Source organism: Mirounga leonina, unplaced genomic scaffold (assembly GCF_011800145.1).
Source record: "Mirounga leonina isolate KUSES-001 unplaced genomic scaffold, KU_Mleo_1.0 Mir_239, whole genome shotgun sequence".
Lineage (NCBI taxonomy): Eukaryota > Metazoa > Chordata > Mammalia > Carnivora > Phocidae > Mirounga > Mirounga leonina.
Window position 1 is genome coordinate 1,990,191 of NW_023270624.1, and position 7,914 is coordinate 1,998,104.

General features: G+C 38.8%; 1 long non-coding RNA gene across 1 annotated transcript; it reads left to right on the forward strand.

Moving 5' to 3' along the window:
- Positions 1–376: 376 nt before the first annotated feature.
- Positions 377–7,642, forward strand: LOC118026529. Its single transcript, XR_004683601.1, has 2 exons — positions 377–416; positions 7,536–7,642. It is a non-coding gene; the product is annotated as an uncharacterized LOC118026529 (long non-coding RNA).
- Positions 7,643–7,914: the final 272 nt, after the last annotated feature.

The following is a 7,914-nucleotide window of genomic DNA, read 5'->3' on the forward strand; positions in this document are numbered from 1 at the left end:
TGATAGCTGTTTTTGTCTTTTAGATTTTTTTCTTGTTTTACTTTGGGAGGGATCGTTTTATTATCCTTTTTCTGACAGTTTGATTGACATGCCTGTGACCTCATTTATTTTGTAACTCTTCCTTTCTACTAGATGCATGTAAGACTAGTCATTATTCTCTGTGTATTCCCTAGTCCACATCCCATATATAGTTTATTCATAGTTGTTTATTTTTGAGTAGTCTGTAATTTTAGTTTTGTTTTCTTCTTTTCTTTTGCAGATTTTATTTATTTGAAAGAGAGAGAGAGGAGAGGAAGGGAGAGGGAAAGTAGACTCCCTGCTGAGTGGGAAGCCCGATGCAGGGCTCCATCCCAGAACCCTGAGATCATGACCTGAGCTGAAATTAAAAAGTCCGCTTCACCGACTGAGCCACCCAGGTGCCCCTGTTTTCCTGTTTAATGCAAGAATTATTTAGAAGAATACTTTTGATTGCCCACCCCTTTGTTTATAAACTTTCTCTGTGATCTTGTTTTAGATATTACTCTAAATAAGTTACCATATACAATGTATGTAGAACAGTGTCAGGCATATAATTAATAAGTGTTTGCTATTTTCATCATTATTTTTTATATTAACATACAACGTGTTATTTGTTTCAGAGTATGATCTATTATAAGAAACATAAGATTTTTTTCTGCCACAAGATAGTCTCCATCATTTATTTATTTATTTATTTATTTATTTATTTATTTATTTATTTATTTATTTATTTATTTTTGCTTATTTGAGAGAGACACAGCGAGAGAGGGAACACAAGCAGGGGGAGTGGGAGAGGGAGAAGCAGGCTTCCTGGGAAGCACAGATGTGGGGAGCAATACAAATTGTGTCCTCCTAGCAAACAAAAGTCAAGGGGCTCGATCCCAGGACCCTGGGATCATGACCTGAGCCGAAGGCAGACGCTTAATGACTGAGCCACCCAGGTGCCCCAAAGTCTCCATCTTTTAATAGGAGAACTTAAGTTGTCATATTTATTATGGTTATTGATTTCCTTGGACTTACTCTCCTCTTATTTTATGTTCCTATGAAACATGCTTTCTTCTTGTGTATTTTCTTTCCTGACTAGGTGGGTCATAGAGTTCTTTCTTCCTGACCCCTCCAGTGGTTTGAAAGTTCTATAACCTATCTTTATCTATAATTACCCTTAAAAATTTATACATTTATATACATTTTTTCTCGATGTCTAGAAGTGCTGGTCACTTCTGAATGAGACAAAATATTGAGCTTGCCTTTATCTCTCTTGCCTTCCTTTCTGCTCTTCCTCCCAGGTTTGGTTGAAACCATCTGAAAATTTTGTTTCGGATGCTCTTACATACAATTGTCTTTCCATTTTAGGAACTATTTTCTAGGATTACATTAAAAATCACAGGTGCATTAGCAGCAGTCATAAGAACAATCACCACTTTGGGAAATTTTGTTGCTTCTCTCTCTTTCTTGAGTTACATATCTTGTCTGTCTTTCCTCGGGTTTATATTCCTTGAAAAATCCTCTAGTATTTTATTTCAATAAATTTCTTTTGGAAATATGATTTCTCTGATTCTCTTCATTTCTGAAGATTTTCTTTTACTTTCTTAATTGGAAGATGATTGTTTAAAAAGGTAGGTGTGACCATGGGAGGAAAGAGGATCATAACAGAGTCAAGTGGGAAGAGGAGTGGGAAGGTGCAGGATGGGATAAAAGAGATGATCCTGATCCCTCAGAGCAGAGAGTCAACCGACAGGAAGTTGTGATGTAAAAACACACAGTGTAGACATGTGAGAGGTAAGTGAAACGGAGTCACTTATGTCAAGGTGTTCTTAAAGAGAGCCAAGAGGCCACTAGAGGTCACTAAGGATCTGGGCTTTCTGCACATTCTCACCAGATGAAACCATAAAATTTGAACTGGGCTAAACTGCAAATATTCCAAGGACTCTGCCCAAACACCTGCAACTTGCTACAATAAGAGACTTGCTTAGTGAGTGATAGCCTTAGCAACCAATTATATTCAGCCAAGCTTAGTTTTCTGCTGCCAACACCAACCAAAAGTCTTTGGAAACAACCCATAGAAACATTTCATTTTGTCTTTTGAAAACCCTTGACTTTTGTTTGCTAGGAGGACACAATTTGTATTGCTCCCCACATCTGTGCTTCCCAAATTGTAATTCTAAGACCTCAAATAAATGCTTTTGTTTTATTTCAGCTCTTCCTTTTTTCTCATTCAACCAACCTAAGGAAGTAACTACAGAAAAATCAAAATCAAAAGCCACAGAGCTCTCCCTCTGGGCAAAAAGATTGGGAGGAATAGAGGAAAGGAGAGAAAGAGGTTAGGGGACTGTTGCTTTTTATTACAGTGCTTTTGTCCAATTTCACTCTTCAAACACGAGCCTGCATTACTTTCATTAGAATAAGTCTTCTTAAATACAAAGAAAAATACAAAGGAGCTTCTTAGTTCCATCCAGATCTGGGCTGTGAGGTCAGATTTTATATGTGAGTGACTTAGCTAATGGCCCCAGCTGCATAACTTTGAAGGCTTTGTCTTCACTCCTGATTTGCTGAATGGGAATCTATTAGTGAGTCTGACTCCTGATCCAGTGCTCTGAAAAATAGGTCTGTTGAAGCCAGTAAGGGCAGATTTTTGGACTCTTAAGATTCTGAGTATATTCTAGAAGCTGAATTAGAATCCCAGGCAAACAGAGGCTGGGTTAGAGTCCCAGACTTCCCTGTTCATAAGACAGAAAGCCTGTATTAAAGGCAAGCTTCTTTGTTTGCTAGATACCATTAAGAATATGGCAGCTTTTCAGTCAACTGAAATCCCTCCTTTCCAAGCCCTTACTAACTATATGCTGCATCACTATGGTGTTCATTCTGTTTGCTTCCTTTCCTGTAGGCATTACATTACTGTGGGTAATTTGCCATTTCAAGGGCTTCTTTGGGAAACTTAATATCTCCCCAAACCATCTCATCTAAGATGTATCCCTTCCCGTCACCTTCATGCCCCCATCCTTTTACCACCTCCAATCTTCCCTTCAGCTCCCTTAGATCTTTTGATAAGGCACCCTTCATACCCCTACCTCCTGCATTCTTCTGCTCACCCCTGTGAGCCCCTTCCCATTCTAGCCCCTCAACTCCTTGTAGTCACTCAAACTCCGTGCTCCCCCATCAGGGGTCTCAAGGACCCAGGGACCCCAAAAGCAACCACTTGACATTGAAAAAAAAAAAACTAATTGGAGGCAGACTGGCTATTTTACCCACTCATATGGGCTTTGGAGATACCCAAATGTCCAATGTCTTCTCAGTCCTCAGCCCAGATTTAGCCCACAGCTTCTGTAAGATTAGATATTGGGACAAAGGCAATCTTAAAAGTCGCCTCCCACAAATACAGTGAAGAGTTTTAGCTCCCATATTGAGCCTGTAACCATAACTTCTTCCATCTGGCAGAAACACAATTCTGATAAAAATATAAAGAAGGGCAGAGAGAGGATCAAGGCTTATACACACTAGTGAGTTTTGTATTCTGTGTTTATGCCCGACTCCTGGTTAAATTTTTAGAATGAAAACCATAAAATCTCTACTTGTGTCTGTCTGTATGTATAGTATGTGTATGTGATATTTTCCCACCTCCAGATGGTGTTACCAAATTAATTTATAAAATCCCTTAAGGAAACTCTATTCTAATTGGTTTAGATAAAAATAAGTGCTTATATAAATTAAATGTTCCTAAAATTCCTGAGAATACAGAAATATTTTTCAAATTAACTTGATTTGAGTAAATCTTTGATAAATAAGATTGTTTTGATATTGTAGGTTTCATTAAAAAACAGCCATGTCTTCCTAATTGTTAGTATTAAATAAAATACGGGCATACATTCTTATTCTACTTGAACTTACTAATCAAATAAGTGAATATTATATTTGTTAGATGTGTAAGACTATAAAAATTATAAATTTGATCTTAATCAAATCAAGTCATTCTTTTTTTTTTAAGATTTTATTTACTTATTTTAGATAGAGACAATGAGAAAGAGAGAGAGAGAGAGCATGAGAGGGGGAGGGTCAGAGGGAGAAGCAGACTCCCTGCTGAGCAGGGAGCCCGATGCGGGACTCGATCCTGAGATTCCAGGATCATGACCTGAGCTGCTCATGACTGAGCCGAAGGCAGTCGCCCAACCAACTGAGTCACCCAGGCACCCAATCAAATAAAGTAATTCTAACAAACTTTATTTCAATAATAATTGTTTTATATGTCTGCTTAAAAGAAGTTTCCAAAATCTTTTTTTATTATTATTGAAATATAATTGACAAACCATGTTATATTAGTTTCAGGTGTACAACACAGTGACTCGACAATTCTAGACACTGCACTTAGCATAATAACTTCTAGGTCTATCCATGTTGTCACAAGTGGCAAGATTGCATTCTTTTTTTATGGCTGAGTAATATTCCTGTGTGTGTGTGTGTGTGTGTGTGTGTGTGTGTGTGTGTGTGTGAGAGAGAGAGAGAGACATCTTCTTTATTCATCTATTGATGGACATTTAGGTTGCTGCCATATCTTGGCTGTTGTAAATAATGCTGTGATGAACATAGGGGTACATATATCTTTTTGAATTAGTGTTTTCATTGTCTTTGGGTAAATACCCAGTGGTGGAATTATTGAATCATATATAGTTCTATTTTTAATTTTGGGAGGAACTTCTATACTGTTTTCCACAGTAGCTGCACCAATTTATATTCCCACCAACGGTGCACAAGGGTTCCCTCTCCTCCACATCCTCACCAACACTTGCTATTTCTTGTCTAGCCATTCTGACTCATGTAAGGTAATATTACATTGTGATTATGATTTATATTTCCCTGATTATGTGATGTTGAGCATCTTTTCATGTGCTGTTGACCATCTGTACCTCTTCTTTGGAAAAATGTCTATTCAGGTCTTCTGCCCATTTTATAATCAGGTTATTTGTCTGTTTGTTTTTTGGTGTGGAGTTGGGTAAGCTCTTTATTTGTTTTGGGTATCACCCCTCATCAGATATATGCCTTGCAAATATTTTCTTCCATTCAGTAGGTTACTTTTGTGTTTTGCTGATGGTTTCCTTCACTGTACAAAAGCTTTTTATTTTGATGTAGTCCCAATAGGCTGTTTTTGCATATGTTTCCCTTGCTTGAAGAGACAGATCTAGAAAAGTATTGCTAAGGTTGATGTCCAAGAAATTACTGCTTATGTTTTCTTTTAGGAGTTTTAGGGTTTCAGGTCTCATATTTAGGTCTTTAATCCGTTTTTGAGTTTATTTTTGTGAATCATGTAAGAAAGTGACCCAGTTTTTTAAAATAGAAAAGAGAGTGGTTTTATCCTTTTGTATATAGCTGTCCAGTTTTCCCAACACACAAAGGAAAAGATGCTCAACATCATTCCTCATCAGGGAGATGCAAATCAAAACTTGAAGAGACTGTTGTATATTCTTACCTCCTTTATTGTAGATTAATTGGCCATATAAGCATGGATTTACTTTTGGGATCTCATTCTGTTCTATTCGTCTATACATCTATTTTATGCCAGTACCATAATGTTTTGATTGCTATAGCTTTGTCATATATCTTGAAATCTGGGATTGTGATCATCTCTAGTTTTGTTCTTCTTTCTCAAGATTTCTCAGGCTATGTCTCAATAAACATGTGGGCACTGAAATTTAAAATACAATACCACTTACAACTGCTCAAGAAAAGAGAAACACCGTGCTATAAATCTCCTCAAACACGTATAGAACTTATCTTCTATATACAATGCACATAACTGAATTGTTATTGGCACTCTTGAAGTACCAATATTACAATGATGGAGAACATTTTGGTGTTTGCCAGTTGTCAGGGATGAGAGGGTCAGGGAAGGGGGTGGTTGTAGCTAGAAAAGGGCAACAGGAGGAATCCCTGTGCTTTGTATCAATGTTAACAAGCCAGTTATGATACTACGGCTCTGCAAGATGTTACCATTGGGTTGACATTGCTGTATTATTTTTTACAACTACATGTGAATCCCCAAATATCTCAAAATAAAAAGATTGTTTAATACAAATTTTAAAAATACATACACATGTAAACACTCATGTTCCCACCTTTAGTTCTGTCATCACCTTGAGGGTCTTGAGAAAGCCTGGGAATCGCAGCAACATGCTGTTTCAGAAACTAGTCTCAGTGCACTTCACGGATACGGGACGGGAGCCTTGACCTTAGCTGCGAGTTTATTCTCACGCTTTTTTCACGATGTTGTGATGGATTGCACTTGGGGTATGAAAGAAAGAAAGGAGTTCATGTTTGGTACCTGAGCTGGTGTAGATTGAAGAATGTTGTTGTTGTGAGGTAGGGAGACTGCAGGGACTCCATTTTTAGAAAGGCTCCCTCTCTGCTGTTTCTATAATAGACCCTATTTACTCATGTTCTGTATTTCACCTTGCATCTGAATTAAACCAAAGAAGCTATGTTCCTACTCCAAAGGGAAAGCAAGAAAGTTAAATCATTCTGAGTTCATCCTAGGCCCCCAAACACCTGATAACATCTGAGAACTGGATCCCAAACATGTTCCCGGACACTAGCTTTGAACAAACCTCAGCTGACAACGACATCAATACCCACTACCTTCTATGATTTATAAAATAACACCTGTTTTTTACCTGTCATTTGCCCTTGATCAGAACCTACCCTGGACTCCTGAATGAACATGTACCTTGGACCTCTTTCCAATATAAACTCCTAGCCCCAAGCAACAGAGACTTACTCTCCTTTCCTTTCCAAGTCTCCCAAACAGTCCACCTGATATACTCTATCATTTACGCTATTTAATAAACTCTGCTTTCACTTCCTCCTGGTTTGAGTTTGACGTCTCTCCTGAGCAAACCCAAGGACCCTCTTGCTGGTCATGTGTGTCCCCCTCTGGGTCCTACGTCAATTGTTCTAAGGTCCTTGCACCAGGGGCACAGGACTCTGCTCTGGGGACCCCTGTGGCCCCTCAAACCATCCACCATCTCTCGGTCTCTCCTGCTGCAGAGATGTGGCCCCATCTGCCAGCCGGAACCCTGAGCCTGATAAAGGAAATTTTCAAGTTTTAATATTTGTAGTCCCTGCGCCTGGTCTCCCAAGGAAGCTCACACTTTTACGAAGGTCAGAATGTCTTCATCAAACTTCAAAGTACGGGCTCTCTTTCTGCCCTGAGCACACATTGTGCATCTGCTTCGTTAGCCAATGACCTAAAAGAAACATTTCAAACTAAAGATAAGAGTAAAAATCTCCCTATGTTCTGTTCCCATATCTCCAAAGCCTGCAACCTCGCACTGACTAAAAGCAAAAGATAAAGTTTATATTTTTCTGAAATGTCTTTCATCATGATGATTTGTAACTCTTGATGTAACAAAAAACCATATATAACCCAGGATTAAACATTCCCTCTCTGGAGCACTCTCTTCTTTGTGTATCCGAGCAGCTGTCCTCACTTGCACTTGTGATCACATAAAACTCTCTTCCTTTCTTTTCAGAAATTCTAAAAGGTTTGTTCCTTTTGCATCGACAAGAGCACCCCTTGCTGTGGATTTGAAAAAGACTATGAGAGCAGAGACCCAGAGGCCTACCCTGGAGGGTGAAGGTGCAGAGTCTGTCTGTGTATCCACCAAATACTTTCACTTCTGTCTTCCTCTTTCCAAAATGTGATTGAGGCTTTTCTCATTTAACACACCCTCTGAAGCTCTTGAACTTGGGAAAGGCCTTCGCCTTCATGCTTCCCTGCTCAGAGTTGAACTGTGTGCAGGCTCCCTTAGCTGAAGAGCAGGGATTGCTGTGACAAGGTTCCTTCCCCTAACCACGCCTTCCCTGAGCTGCTTTTTAACTTTTAATTTGGATTGTTTGGATATATAGAAA